This window comes from Balaenoptera borealis, assembly GCF_965194805.1.
Source record: "Balaenoptera borealis genome assembly, chromosome: 3".
Classification (NCBI taxonomy): Eukaryota; Metazoa; Chordata; class Mammalia; order Artiodactyla; family Balaenopteridae; genus Balaenoptera; species Balaenoptera borealis.
The window spans coordinates 85348585-85365054 of NC_138866.1; the positions used below are offsets into that span (position 1 = coordinate 85348585).

A 16470-nucleotide genomic window follows, 5' to 3' on the forward strand; every position below is an offset into this window, starting at 1 on the left:
TATCTCCCTCCCGGACTTCCGGGGGAACTCCTGCTTATCCTTCATGATTCAAAAGTCACTTCCTCCGGGAACCCTTCCAGATACCCCTAAGAATAAAAAGCTTAGTTCATTGTGCGCCAGCAGCGCCTCGGATTTTCTATATGTCAAGCATTATATTCAGGCCACCATAATTTGTGTACATATCTTTCTCCCAAATCTAGACAGAGGGCAGGGAAGGCATTCTATTCGCCTTCTTTTTCTCAGCATTCATCCCGCACAGTGCCTGGCACACTGTTTGCCCTCAGTAAATGTTTGCTGTATGAACACTTCCCACCTTCGCGAGGGACTCGAATTATCCGGTTAACCGGCGAGTCCCCAGGCTCTCCGCCTGCGTGGCAAGGAGATTTAAAGCCTCCGCACAGTGATTGGCTCCAGCTGCAGGGGTGTGTCCACGCCCGCCGCGCTGGGGAAGTGCGCAGGCGCGCAGGTCCGGCGAGCGCAGGCGCAAAAAAGGTGCAGCTGGGGCGCAGCCTGGAGTCCGGCCTGCGGGTGTCCGAGCTGCCGCGGCCGGAGAGGAGTGGCCGGAACTGCTTGGTGAGTCTCCAGGAGTGGGGCTGAGGGAGCTGGCCGGGTGAAGATTGGGATCATAATCCCAAAGAGAAAGAGTATATAGTGACGGTTGAAAAGTTGGTGGCGTCGGGCTTAAGGGGAGGAGCGGGCGCTCTGGCCCCGACTGGGCAGGTCCGGCCCGGATCGAGGACGCGAGGTGCCTGGAGACTATCTAGGGGCCAGAGGAGGAAGGGTGGAGAGATGATGGTTCTCTGGACCCTTCCTTGAAAGCTAGCAGGGGTAAACTCCCACTCCCTCACCTCCCACCCTCGCAGTGTTGCTGCGATCGGGATTAATAGACTGTATGGTGGCCACAGTGATCAGGTAACTCTGAACTAGTTGTTTGAAGAAGGTTTCTGAGGTTTATGGCATTGGAGAGTCCATGCTCTCCAGGAAAGTCCATTCTTACCTCGCGGCTTTACTGAAGACACACGAAGGAAAGGGTGGGTAAAAGATCGAATTCCACGGAGTAAGGGGGGCGGGGGGAAAGTCCTGGAAAGTGCTATTTTACCTGGGACATTTTTTCATTGTTAGTCACCACAATGCTAGGTAAGGCAGATGGGAGTTAGAGGAAACCGAAAGTCGTCAAAGTTGGGAAAAGAAGATGAAAAAGGGGTAGTATTTTGCCTTTTGCTACTTGTCATCTACTTCGGGGAGGGGTGGGGGCTATTGGGAGAGGAGAGTTATGGACACTGGCAGCTTCTGACAGTGTTCCCTTTGCCTTGTGAAAATAATGTAGCTTCTTAGTAGCAGATATTTCGAGAATTGAGAGTGATATTACTCCATCTGCCCTGGTGCCCTTAAGACTGGTTTTCAGATGTCCGGGTGAAGTACTGCAGCTATGGCCAGATAGAAATGGTTCTCCCACTTTCTTGTCTTGCCTGGAAAATACCACACTTGAAATTCATGAGACATCATTAGCAAGAATACTTCAACATCTAATCTTAAAATATTTCATAGTAAAATTTTAAAATATTAATATTTCTGCCACCAGTAAAGTTGATGCCAAAGGCATCCAGTGATCACTGGTCATTCATTCCTTTGGCAAGAGGTAATGAGAAGAAACACATTCATATAAATATTAACAAATATTGATATTAGAAAAACCTCTTCTTACATTACCCTGCTCCTTTGACAGGTCATGTGAAAGTAAATAAAATGATCATATAACAACCTACAACTTAAATATTTATCAGTGTTGCTAGGGTTCTTTTTTTAGGTGCTTGTGGTATGTGAGTATGCACTAGAAAACTGCTGTTATCTTAGTTCCAGAATAGGAATGACTTACTGTGCCATTATTTTCTTAACAATATTATACTCTTTCCTACGAACAGTAGAATTTCTGTATGCATCTTAGTGTTTGTTTCTTTTACTCTAAATCAACTTAAGTAACAAGCTCACTGAACTAAAGGTCACATCTCTTCTAATCATTCAGGACACAACCTTGAACCAAGAGGAGAGCAAACAAACAGGTCCTGTTGCTCATGGGACAGCTGTGGTACTTCACTTGGCATGAACCATACCACCATCATAAATTATGCATTTTAGAAGATCATCTGTGTTACTATTTTACATCAAATTTTAATAGACTTTCCTTTAAATATTACCCTCTTCCAAAGTGACAATCTGTGAAATCACGGATTTGCTATATTTTATAACTTTTTCTAGTACATATTATAATAAATACATAAGTATTAAGTGCATAAGTATTGCTTGTATAACAACTAAAATAATTTCTTGTTCTTGCTCTGCACTTTGGAAAATACTGCTTTGGGCCTAATCTACTCATTTTTAAGAGAAAGTGAAGATTGGACTACCTAAACTCTAAGGCCAGTGGACTCCAACCAAAATTCTGTGAGCCTTGTGATGATGGCCTTCATTACTGTGACACAGTTCTAATAAACTTACTTATCTGGTTTCACCAGATGAAAGTAGATTAGAATAGCAGAAGTGAAAAAGAGGATGTGTGCTCTTTGACATTTTTGTGAAATCAGCTGCCTTTTGTTTTGTTTCCTCTGAATTAAGGTGCTTTGTTTTCCTCCTGTGTGTTCCTCTGTCTTAAATATTCTGGAAATCTGTTTTTTAACTGTGTTTGTACTCTGCGTTATGTATATGTTAACATTTATAATATATGATGTTGCTTGCATCTAAGAGTGCTGAACTTTTTATTCCAGTGCCATATTCTGTTTCCAGGTCTGTAGATTGACAGAGAAGTAGATGACAAGGACTGGTTTTTTCTTTGTCTTGGGCGGGTAGAGGCTTGGAACAGATGGATCCAGTGCGTCTAACAATTGGAGGAAGTGGATTGTGGAGCCAGGAAACAGCATCTACTGTTCTTTTTGTAATATTGGGGGGTGGAGATGGGATTCCATTTGCAGTCCTTTAAGTCACTGACATTTTGGTTTTGATTTCAGTTTAGGTTGAATTGCTACTAAAATATTTAAATCACTGTTCACTATGTTTTTCTGGAATTCCCTCATCTTAAAATCTTAACATTTATTTTAACAAGGTTTGACAATTGAGATTACCTTTAGGCTGCCTCTTTATACTTTTAAAATAAAATCCAAACTTCTTGGCATAGGATATAAGCCCTTCATAACCTCTCTCCTACCTGCCTTTTAAAGCCATCCTGCCCCCTCTGTACACAGGCACACACATACACACGTTATATTCCTGCATGACTACGTTGTGGCACTTCTTTTTTTTTCCTTTTGGCGGTGCGGTGTAGCTCATGGGGTCTTAGTTCCCTGACCAGGGATAGAACCCAGGCCCCAGCAGTGAAAGCACTGAATCCTAACCACTGGACCACCAGGGAATTCCCTGTGGCACTTCTTTAATAGTCTAAAATCACAATTTTTTTAGAGTTGATTGTGCTTTGATTCCCAAATCACAATCTTGAGAGGTGTTTAATAATTATTATGAAAAATTATAATAGTTTTAGTGAGCATTACATTCTAGCAGGGTTCTAAATGCTTTGTATAAATTAACTCAATCCTTATAACAACACTTGAAGTAAGCATTATATTCTCATTTAATGAGAAAACTGAAGAACAGAGAAGTTAAGTAAGCAATAGTCATGATTTGAAACCATTATGCCTCCAAATACTGGCCACTTAACCACTACACCGTATTACTTTTTGTATAAACAAGAATGCCATTCAATATGCTGTGAGAGATATTCCTTTCCAGGGATCTGAATGCTTATGTTTTCTGCCTGTGGCACCTGACTCCTCATATCAGGATATTTGAGAAGCTTACCAGAAAGCGTCTAAGTAAACTTGGAATTAGGGCCAAAATACTTGGGTGGTTTAGGTGAATATTTCTCTCAGGCAAGGTAAAGCCATGCCAGTCCTCCCCACCTCACACTTGGTATTTCCCTGGCAGATACCATACTTAGGTCTGCCAGACTGCGTCTCTCTCTTCCCTGGGGAATGACTGCTGCATTCTTGAGCCTCCTTCTTATCTTTCATATAGATCATCCCTTTTCTGTTCTCACGGCCTTTCCTTTAGACGTGGTCAATATAATTAATTATAATCACACCTAGATCTTCCTCCCCAGGATTATATCCTGGTCACTTAGAGTAGAATTGCAGAAGTTCCAAGACTGAGCAGGACTTGAAAACTAGGTGTTGGACATCAAGCAATTAAGTTATAATAGGTGCTTCTGTAAAACTGAAGTGTAATTTTGATCTTTTTGGTTAGTGGTCTTTAGTGGTACCTTCTCCCTCAGTAGTATGATTTCTGTCTTGATTCACGTGCTTCAGCAGTCTTTGAAACCAATGTATTTAATAGGTATGATTCAGAGGTGTACTTCTTACATTTGCATAGCTTTGGGGCCTTGGTATAAGAATTGCTAAAGTTGTTCCTATAGGGGGAATTAGAAGGAAGAAATGAACCCTAACATAAATAAGACTCTCATCTCATCTAAATGCTTTCAGGAAGAATTAAATTTCCTAATCAGAGCGTGTATTCTTTTTGGCCTAACCTAGAATGTTTAGAGTGTTTTGGAATACCATGTATCTGTACTTTGTGAGTATAAGTGTGAACATTTTTTCTTCCTTCCTTCCTTCTTTGTGTGTGAACACTTAATGTTCCATATTAAAAATGGAATCTATGAATGAAATATATTTCTAAAGAGAAACTAAATTCTTTTATGCAGTAAGTCATGGTTCATATCTGAATTTCTACTTCGTTCTCTGTAATCCTTTTTTCTGTTCTTTCCATTTATTCTCCATTACTCACGTTTAAGAGTCTTAAAAAAAGAGCTGCTTAGGTGCATTGTGCATATACTAGTACTTTATTAGGTGCCTGGAATGGCACCTAATAACTCACAACATGAGATACCACGTGTGAGGTAGGGATGATTGGCAAGGCTTCCAATAGCCTGAATAAAATATTCACCCCAACCATCCAAGTATTTTGGCTCTGCTTCTAAGTTTACCTGGAAACTTTCTGATTAGCTTCTCAAACATTTTGATACCAGGAGTCAGATGCCACGGAGAACGTTAACAAATAACATGAGCGAAAATGCGCAGTTCATTAGTAATTGTCATTTCATGAGGCTTTGCTCTGTGCTAAGCACTTTATATACCTTAACTAATTTTATTTCTGAAACAGCCCTGAGAGGAAGAACTGTAATCCTAACGAATGAGGAAACTGAGACTTGAATATGTTAAGTAAATTGTACCAGGGCTAGGATGAACTCAGGGTCGATCTGACCTCAGAGTCTGTGTTATGAACCACTACATTATGCTCATTCAACACAATTTATTAAATTATCTCACCTTATCTGGATGTAGAAGGTTTAGTCACAGGAGAATTATAACTGAAATCATATTCAACCCAACTAGGCCTTGACAGTATTTCAGATGGTCTTAGCCTCAGGCTAGGAAGAGGATAGTCTTGTAGAGAGGCAGAATTTATGTGCATAAAACAATTAGAAAACTTAAGTGAAAAGGAAAGCTGTATATATTTGGAGGCAGGTAGCATAAAATAAACATTGCAAAAGAAACAAAGGTAATTTTCTTGGCATCAAAATATGTTCCCTTACTTGATAGTAGATGCTTGAAAAATGTTTGTGGAATGTATTGAGAGAGATGAATTCTAGGACCAGGGTTCCTTTCTTCCACACCTTCAGACTAGGTGGGCTGCTGACTCCTCCTTGCTCTCTGTCAGCAAAAGGAAGTGTTCAGCTCCCTTGGGGAGGTCACCATAGCTACATGGTAGTTTTTACCAATTCTCTTCTGACATCCCTGGCCTATAGTTTTCCTCTTCAGCTGGACCTCGGTCTCGCTTGCCCTCGTATGACCACACTCCTCTGCTTTCTCTTTCTCAGCTACCATCAAGTCTGTTCCAAGAAGTATACCCCCCCCCCGCCACTTTTCCAGTAACGACTGTGTAAAGGAAGCCTCAGAGTTGCATTTTATTCTATTAGCATAAAAAAGTTGGACTAGATGATCTCTGAGGTTTATTTCTCTTTAGAGATAATTCTCTGAGATGAGAATTAAACGGAAACTTTGTTCACACATAATTGGTTAATTAAGCAGAAATTTCTGTAGGCTGGTGTTTTCCAAATGGTGTTCCATGGAACCCTGGGTTCCTTGGGATTAATAGAAGTATTCTTGGAAGGATTTTATGGTCATCTGCATTTGAGTGGGATAGACAAAGGTGAATATACTTCTTCACTGCTTTAGAACTTCTGATTTCCAGCCAAGAATTTAATAAGCCAACCAGTCTATAATGTGAGGATGAACATCAAAACTAGGAGGGGATGGGAAGGTGTAAGAGCTAAAGATCTTCATTGTAGAAAGTCAGTGGATGATACCCAAAATTGGCAAATATCAAGAAACAACACTATAAGCATGATTTAGAAGTTGGGAGTTAAACACTAAAATAACTAATACTGTTGAAAATTTTGCCTCTGGGGTCCTGGGAGCAGGAGTTGGTTTGGGGGAAGAGGAAGGTCAGGGGAACTGCTATTTATTGGTGTAGAACTGTTCGACGTCTCAAACCATGTATATGTATTTGATCAAAATTAAATATGGAAGAATATCACATCTTCAAAAATAAATTTTAATGGCTGAATAACATTCCATCATGTAGTTATACCATAATTTTTCAGTCAAATCTCTATCACTGGTTATTTAGACCACTTCAGTGTTTTTAACACTATAAATAATACTGGGACTAATGTAGTTTTGCCTATATCTGTGATTTTCTTCTAAATTGATAAAAGTGGGAAAGGCCAAAGAATAGGGATATTTAAATTTTTCTTGTATGTATTGCATTATCTTTTGAGAGTTTTGATTTTTTTTAAATCAGCATTTTATTTTCTTAAATAGTGGTCAAGTAAACTTTAATTGTATAGGAGTAAGAATTGAAATGCCCATAGATAACCTGGGCTTGAAGAATACTATTATATCAATTTTTCTTTTGTCATTGGAGCTTGCAACATTTTTTATCTTTTAGAGTTTTTTATTATCAATCAAAGGTTTGTAGTTATAGCATAGACTTTTGCTGTTAACAAAGTTCTAGAGTGTTCTGAAATCTGTCTACAAAACCAGTGTATGTCTGTAACTTTTCTAATGTTAAAGTGATTTTTACAGAAAATTTAGAAAATACATTATTGTATAAGGCAAATAAAAATCACCTGTAAAGGGCTTCCCTGGTGGTGCAGTGGGTAAGAATCTGCCTGCCAACGCAAGGGACACAGGTTCGAGCCCTGGTTGGGGAAGATCCCACATACCGCGGAGCAACTAAGCCCATGAGCCACAACTACTGAAGCCTGCGTGCCTAGAGCCTGTGCTCTGCAACAAGAGAAGCCACTGCAATGAGAAGCCCGCGCACTGCAACGAAGAGTAGCCCCTGCTCGCCGCAACTAGAGAAAGCCCGCGTGCAGCAACAAAGACCCAACACAGTAAAAAATAAGTTAAAAAAATAAATAAATTTATTTTTTAAAAAATCACCTGTAAAATTTTTTAAACATTTTTATTCCATGTAATTTAAGATAGGGTGGACCTTTACATTTTTGACCTTTAGTTTTTAAACTGTACATAGTTTTTTACGTAGCCTTAAGATTTATTGATGAGAATTATAGTGTTTAACCTTGTATAATGACCATTTTAAGTCTTTTCCAAAAAGTCAGTGTTTTCAGATATACTAACATATAAATAATGAATTTGTTGCCTTATTTAGGTTTCACTTTCTCTTGCACACTTATTAATAATAGCCAGGAGTACCAGTTTAAAAAAAATAATTTTCTCTCATTACAAGAAAGAAAACTTGGAATTTTTTCCCTTTTAAAAATGCAGAAAGGCATGTTTACAGAATTCCAAGAAGTTGGAATGAAGAAGTTATTGAAGAAGGGCATCGGGTGTATTTCTTAATGTGGTTGTTCTACCCTATTTTCCACCACCATTTTTCTTCCTGGAGAAGAAATGTGATTCATTTAATGTAAAATATGTTTTTTATTTCAGTGGTGCCTACTCTATAACTACTATCATTTATTTTAACTAAATCTCTAACTTAGATTTTACACTGTGGCAGAAAATAGTTTGTTTAGCATAAGAAAAGCTACAAAATTAATGTTTTCCTTCCTATCTTCCTTTTAATTCTTACTCATACTTTCTTTTCTTTTACTTGACTATTCTTTCTCCAACCTTAAGTCTTTTTTTTTGTTTTTATTGAAAAACTGAGAGATATTATTGAGATACTATTAACATAACTTAAAATTCCCCATTTTAAAGTATGCCATTTAGTGGCTTTTATCATATTCATAAGGCTGTGCAGCCATCACCACTAATTCCAGAACATTTCCATCACCCCAAAACAACCCCATATCTATTGGTAGTCAGTCCTACGTCCCCCTAACCGTGGCAACCACTGATCTACTTTCTGCCTTTATGGATTTATCTCTCCTGGACATTTCATATAAATAGCATCATACAATATGCGGCCTTTTGTATCTGGCTTTGTTCACTAAGAATAATGCTTCCAAGGCTCATACATGTTGTAGCATGTAAACTTCCTTTCTGTGGCTGAATGATACTCCATTGTATGGACGTTTGAGTTTTTTGTTTGTTTTTTAATAAATTTATTTATTTATTTATTTTTGGCTGCATTGGGTCTTCATTGCTGTGCATGGGCTTTCTCTAGTTGCGGCGAGCGGGGGCTACTCTTCGTTGCGGTGTGCAGGCTTCTCCTTGTGGTGGCTTCTCTTGTTGCGGAGCACGGGCTCTAGACGTGCAGGCTTCAGTAGTTGTGGCACCTGGGCTCAGTAGTTGTGGCTCGTGGGCTCTAGAGCGCAGACTCAGTAGTTGTGGCGCACGAGCTTAGTTGCTCCGCGGCATGTGGGATCTTCTCAGACCAGGGATTAAACCCGTGTCCCCTGCATTGGCAGGCAGATTCCTAACCTCTCCACCACCAGGGAAGTCCCAAGTTTTTTGTTTTTTGTTTTTTTGGTTTTTTTAAAATTTTTGGCTGCGTTGGGTCTTTGTTGCTGTGCGCGGGCTTCCTCTAGTTGTGGCAAGTAGGGGCTACTGTTTGTTGGGGTGCGCAGGCTTCTCCTTGCGGTGGCTTCTCTTGATGTGGAGCACAGGCTCTAGGCATGTGGGCTTCAGTAGTTGTGGCATGCGGGTTCAGTAGTTGTGGCACGTGGGCTCAGTAGTTGTGGCACGTGGCACACAGGCTCAGTAGTTGTGGCTCACGGGCTCTAGAGCGCAGGCTCAGTAGTTGTGGCACATGGGCTTAGTTGCTCCACAGCATGTGGGATCTTCCCGGACCAGGGATCGAACCCATGTCCCCTGCATTGGCAGGCGGATTCTTATCCACTGTGCCACCAGGGAAGTCCTGGACATTTGAGTTTTTCCCTACTTCTTTTTAAATTGAAGTATAGTTGATTTACTATACTGTGTTTGTTTTGAGTGTACAAGCATAGTGGTTCAGTTATTTATTTTTTTTTAGATTATATTCCATTATAGGTTATTACAAGATATTGAGTATAATTCCCTGTGCTATACAGTAAATCCTCATTGCTTATCTATTTTATGTATAGTAGTTTGTATCTGTTAATCCCATACTCCTAATTTGTTCCTTCCCACCTCCCCTTAGGTAAGCATACGTTTGTTTTCTATGTCTGTGAGTCTGTCTCTATTTTGTATATAGATTCATTTGTATTATTTTTTAGATTCTACATATAAGTGATATCATATAGTATTTGTCTTTGTCTGACTGATTTCACTAAGCATAATATTCTCTAGGTTTATCCATGTTGCTACAGATGGCAATATTTCATTTTTTTTATAGCTGAGTAATATTCTATTGTGTATATATATATATACCACATTTTCTTTATCCATTCCTCTGTCAATGGACATTTAGGTTGCTTCCATGTCTTGCCTATCGTAAATAGTGCTGCAATGAACATTGGGGTGCATGTATCTTTTTGAATTAGAGTTTTCATTTTTTTCCAGATACATACTCAGGAGTGGGGTTGCTGGATCATATGGTAGCTCTATTTTTAGTTTTTTAAGGAAGCTCCATACTGTTTTCCACGATGGCTGCACCAATTTACATTCCCACCAACAGTGTAGGAGGGTTCCCTTTTCCCCACACCCTCTCTAGCATTTATTATTTATAGACTTTTTGATGATGGCCACTCTGACCAGTGTGAAGTGATACCTCATTGTAGTTTCAATTTGCATTTCTCTAATAGTCAGTGATGTTGAGCATCTTTTCATGTGCCTGTTGGCCATATGTATGTCTTCTTTGGGGAAATGTCTATTTAGATATTCTGCCCTTTTTTTTTTTCAATATTTATTTGTTTGGCTGCATCAGGTATTAGTTGCAGCACATAGAATCTTCCTTGCACTGTGTGGGATCTTTCGTTGAGGCATGTGGGCTTCTTTCTAGTTGTGGTGCACAGGCTCAGTAGTTGTGACGTGTGGGCTGTCTGGTTGTGGCACACAGGCTCTAGAGTGCATGGGCTTAGTTGCCCCGCAGCATGTGAGATCTTAGTTCCCCAACCAGGGATCGAACCCACATCCCCTGCATTGGAAGGCGGATTCTTAACCCCTGGGCCACCAGGGAAGTCCTTTCTGCCCTTTTTTTTTTTTTTTTTTAATTTATTTGGTTGCACTGGGTCTTAGTTGCAGCAGGCGGGCTCCTTAGTTGCGGCATGCGCACTGTTAGTTGCGGCATGTATGTGGGATCTAGTTCCCTGACCAGGGATCAAACCCTGGGCCCCCTGCATTGGGAGCGTGGAGTCTTTTTTTTTATTATTATTATTTTAATTAATTTATTTTATTTATTTATTTTTGGCTGCATTGGGTCTTCGTTGCTGTGCATCGGCTTTCTCTAGTTGCGGTGGGTGGGGACTATTCTTTGTTGTGGTGCACGGGCTTCTCATTGTGGTGGCTTCTCTTGTTGCGGAGCGTGGACTCTAGGTGCGTGGGCTTCAGTAGTTGTGGCACGCAGAGGGAGTGCGGAGTCTTAACCACTGTGCCACCAGGGAAGTCCCTGCCCATTTTCTAATTGGGTGGGGTTTTTTTGTTTTATTTTAATTTTTATTTTTTTATTTTTTATTTTTTGGCTGTGTTCGGTCTTTGTTTCTGTGTGAGGGCTTTCTCTAGTTGAGGCGAGTGGGGGCCACTCTTCATCGCGGTGCGTGGGCCTCTCACTGTCACGGCTTCTCGTTGCGGAGCACAGGCTCCAGACACACAGGCTCAGTAGTTGTGGCTCACGGGTCTAGTTGCTCCATGACATGTGGGATCTTCCCAGACCAGGGCTCGAACCCGTGTCCCCTGCATTGGCAGGCAGATTCTCAACCACTGTGCCACCAGGGAAGCCCCAATTGGGTTGTTTTTTGTTGTTGTTATTGAGTTGTATGTTCTGTTTGTTCTGACTGGGTTATTTCCATTATTCTATCTTACAGATCACTTACTTTTGTGTCATTTAGTCAGCTATTCATTGCTTCCAGATTGCTTTTTATCTCAGCAATTGAATTATCTGGTTTTTTTTTTTTTGATTTTTATTTATTATTTATTTATTATGTTTATTTTTGGCTGTGTTGGGTCTTCATTTCTGTGTGAGGGCTTTCTCCAGTTGCGGCGAGTGGGGGCCACTCTTCATCGCGGTGCGCGGGCCTGTCACTATCGCGGCCTCTCCTGTTGCGGAGCAGAGGCTCCAGACGCTCAGGCTCAGTAGTTGTGGCTCACGGGCCCAGTTGCTCCGCGGCATGTGAGATCTTCCCAGACCAGGGCTCGAACCCGTGTCCCCTGCATTGGCAGGCAGATTCTCAACCACTGCGCCACCAGGGAAGCCCGAATTATCTGTTTTTGACTGGTTCATTTTTATAGTTTCTAGATCTTTGTACCAGTGACCTGCATTTCTATTGATAATCTTTCTTAATTCAATTAGCATTTTTATTACCACCTTTGAACTCAGGATCTGCAAGGATGCAGCTACCAGTGCAAGGCTCTCTTCTCCCTGATTGTTGGCAGGCCAGCACATGTGCACTCCTCTCAAGTAGAGTCTATTCTTCTGCAGCCCTTCATTCTGTCATAGTGGTTCTCCCATCAGCCAACAGGGCTTTTCTCCTTTGCGCAGGACCCCAGGACTGGGATGTCCAGATTGTTGCTTGACCTGCTTGTTCCCCAGGGTGAGAGTCTGCCCGTGCAGGCCTTCTCTTCCTTCCAGATCCCTCCCAAGGTTGCAGATCCTGACCTGATGCCTTTTTTCTATCCTACTCCGTTACATGGAGATCTCTCTTGTAGCTTTGGTTGTATAGGAGTTCTTCTGTCAGTTTCCAGCAGTTTTCCCTGAGAATTGTTCCACTTGTAGATGGGTTTTTGATGTGTTTGTTGGGGAGGTTGAGCTCCACGTCATGCTACTCTGCCATCTTCATCCCCCTCTCAGTTTTTTCCTTCTTTTTGACTCTTACGAATAATGCTGCTTTAACATTGGTGTACAAGTTTTTGTGTGGACATACGTTTTCATTTCTAATATATGTAGGAATGAAATTGCTAGATCCCATGGTAGTTCTGTGTTTAACTTTTTGAAGCCTAAGTTGTTCTTGTCCTGTGTCGTTAGCCTCTATCTATGTTTTTCCTCCATTAGGTACGAGAATTGTTAACAGGGAGAATATCATCCATTAGTACTTGTTTGTATATTAAAAAAACAAAAACTTTTATCTGAAACAGTGGTTTTCAACCTTGGCCACACATTGAAATCACCTGGAGAGTTTTAAAACTGACTGATGCCTGGCTCCCACCCGCAGAGATTCTTATTTAATTAGTGTGGGCTGCAGCCTTGGCCTCCAGATTTATAAAGGCTCATCAGGTGATTATAACGTGTAGCCAAGGCTGGGAATCACTGCTCTAAAATGTGCTTTAAGCATGGAGTTAGACTTGCAACTTGAAAAACAGAAGGCAGGTGTTGCAGGAAAGAAAGTGGGACTCGAGAGGATGGTCATGTCCCAGCTCTCAGGTGAGTCGCTGGGAGGGCCGGAGTGTGGGTTCTTGGCTTGGCGTAGGAAAGAATTCAAGAGCGCCATAGTAAAGTGAAAGAAGGTTTATTCAGGGAGAGATACACACTCCATAGACAGAGTGTGGGCCATCTCAGAAGGCGAGGGCCCCAAGGTACGGGGTTGTCAATTTTTATAGGGGTGGGTAATTTCATAGGCTAATGAGTGGGAAGATTATTCCAGCTATTTTGAGGAAGGGGCAGGGATTTCCAGGAATTGGGCCACCACCCACTTTTTGGCCTTTTATGGTCGGCCTCGGAACTGTCATGGCGCCTGTGGATGTGTCATTTAGCTTGCTGATGTATTATGATGAGCGTATACTGAGGCCCAAGGTCTAGTGGAAGTCGACTCTTCCGCCATCTTGGACCTAACCAGTTTATGTAACCAGTTTATGTTGTGTCCTCAGTGGCAATGCCATTCTTTTAAAGGTTGTGCCCAGCCCCCTTCCTGTCTCACAGGGACTTCATGTGTATACAGGTTGACCCTTGAACAAGGTGGGTTTAAACTGGGTGGATACACTTAAACGCAGATTTTTTTTTTTCCAATAAATACCTACTACAGTACTAACGTAACCCCTGCATTGTTCAAGGGTCAACTGTACTTTTCTTTGGGCAAAACTGCTACAGATTTGAATGACTTGATAATGTGGTTCTCTGCTCTCCATCTAATATGCATAATAGTAATTGAAAACACATGCTCTAGAGCAATCTTCCTGGGTTTCATCCTGGCTCTACTTGCAAAAGTTGCTTAACCTCACTGTTCCTTAGTTTGTACATCTGTAAAATGTGGGATTAAACAGTGTTTGCTAGGGTTGAATGTTTGTATGTCCTCCCCTCCAAAATTCATATGTTAACATCGTAATGCTGGATGTGATGGTGTTAGTAGGTAGAGTCTTTGGGTGGTGCTTAAACCATGAGGGTGAAACCCTCATTAATGGGATTAGTCTCTTATAAAAGAGACACCAGAGAGCTCCTAGCCCCTCCCACAATGTGAGGGTGCTTTAAATCATAAAGAGGACCCTTACAAGAACTTTTAAAATACCCAGTCTGTGGTATTTTATTATTGAAGCCTTAATGGACTAAGACAGTGTTGTAAGGATTAATGAATGTGTGTGTGTATTTATATTTTTTTAATATTTCTTTGAAGAGTGTCTTGCATGTATAATGCTTTATAAATATCAACTATTGTAGTTAGAGTCCTCTCAATCCCCTTCCCACTATCTAGACTTTCAAAATGGTGAGTAAAGATTATTAAAAAGTTAGCTGCCATTTAAAATATTTTTTGTATATTTTTAAATTTTTTCATAATAAAAAGTTGAGAAAGTAGCATAATGACCCTCCGTGTATTATTCACCCAGCTTCAGCAATCATGGCCATTCTTTGCATCCTCTATACTCCCACCCATTTCCCCACATTTGTTGTTTGTTTGTTTGTTTTTTCACCACATAGCATATGGGATCTTAGCTCCCCGACCAGGGATCGGACCTGCTCCCCCTGCAGTGGGAGTGTGGAATCTTAACCACTGGACCACCATGGAAGTCCCAACTTCTAATTATTTTAAAGCAAATCCTACAGACTTTCATTTATTTATTAATTTATGTATTTATTTTAGGTTGCACCAGGTCTTAGATGCGGCCAGCAGGCTCCTTAGTTGTGGCATGCGAACTCTTAGTTGTGGCATGCATGTGGGATCTAGTTCCCTGACCAGGGATCGAACCCGGGCCCCCTGCATTGGGAGCGCGGAGTCTTAACTGCTGCGCCAACTGGGAAGTCCCAGACTTTCATTTAAATGGCTTCTCATTTCATACATTTTCTTTGAATCCCTGACGGAGCTGAATGTCATTAGAAAAGTTAGAGAACAAGAATACACTGGAGGTGAGGGGCTATGACAGAAGATTGACTGTACTCCAGGATGGAGCTGTTGTTAATTCTCAATTACAGCTACATTCTCTGCTTCTTTATGGGATCCTCTTTTATCCATTTCTTAGTATTTTGCCATGAAAGTACTAAGAACTTATTCAGACTCCATTAGAGCCCACTCCTGCCACATCATGTGAAGTATGTTTCCCAGCCAAACCGTAGCAAGGGCCTTTTCTCTAAACAACTTTTAGCAGTTTAGGACAAATTTTTCCACTGTATTATTTCTATACTTTTATGGTTGGGGTGGGTGATCATCAATTAGTGGACAGAAATGTTTCCACAGATTTACACTTACTGCGAATATGTGCCAACTGGAAGATCTGTCTCAGGAAAGGCTAAGAATTGATATTATGCTTATGAATCAGGGTCTAGAATTTATTCCTTGTCCTTGTTTTCTCCAATCTTATAAATCTCTTTTCTTGGTTGTCGTAAACTATCATATTTTACAATAAAAATAAATGTATGAAATTTAAAAGTAGTACATTACAAACTATTTGGAAAAAGAAGAAAAATCACTTTTAATTCTACTATATCACAACAGCCATTGGTTATATTTTGATGATTCCCTTCCAGACTTTTTTCTACCCATATTTTAACCCTCCGGTAATTATAGCACATACTTAATTTTTTTTTAAGTCTCCTTTGTTCACTGTATAATATACTAACCTTCATAATAACCTAAGCCCTTTTGTGGTTTGTGTTTGCCGGCTTTAGCCAGAAAAAAAGAATCATTTAATTTTTTTAAGTCTTTAATTTTTTAGACATGCAAAGTTATATATATTTGTCTAGATTAGTAGCTATCAACCGGAAACTTGGTTTAGTTCTCCATCCTGATGGATTTTTTTTTTTTTTTTTTTTTTGATAACAAGCAGTGAAGTTTAATTAACCAGTAGTGAGAGGTAACCTTCATGGACCAGCATCACTTCCATGAGCTGATTGATTATGTGGGAGAACCACAGGCCTCATGACTGGCATGAAAATAGTATAGCCTATACAGTATCATCAACTTTAATATTCAAATTTAGTCTTCAGATGGAACAGTTAATATTTAGTAGCAATTATTTTCGGTTGCATTTACATTGATATCACTCATATTTAACACTGTTACTTTACTTTTGTTTTGCCTACTATTTCTGCTTCCCTAATGATATTGAAATAATGGCTAACACTTGAATACCAGCTATGCTTCAGGCACTGTGCTAAGCACGTTGTATGGATCATCTTTTTTTTTTTTTAATTATTTACTTGTTTATATATTTATTTATGGCTGTGTTGGGTCTTCGTTTCTGTGCTAGGGCTTTCTCTAGTTGCAGCAAGCGTGGGCCACTCTTCATTACCGTGCGCTGGCCTCTCACTGTAGCGGCCTCTCTTGTTGCGGAGCACAGGCTCCAGACGCGCAAGCTCAGTAGTTGTGGCTCACGGGCCCAGTTGCTCCGCGGCATG

General features: G+C 40.5%; 1 protein-coding gene across 3 annotated transcripts in view; it reads left to right on the plus strand.

Annotated features, from left to right (window-relative positions):
- The first annotated feature begins 425 nt into the window (after positions 1-425).
- The window catches only part of SNAP23 (synaptosome associated protein 23), a 36014-nt gene continuing 19969 nt past the window's right edge, over positions 426-16470 (plus strand). Inside the window, exons 1-2 of one of the 3 annotated variants that reach the window (XM_082388857.1) lie at positions 451-573; positions 2024-2060. The gene's annotated coding sequence lies outside the window, so the exon portion shown is untranslated. Of the gene's footprint in view, positions 574-2023; positions 2061-16470 lie in introns of all 3 variants that reach the window. The other 2 variants (XM_082388856.1, XM_082388858.1) reach the window with 2 other exon arrangements.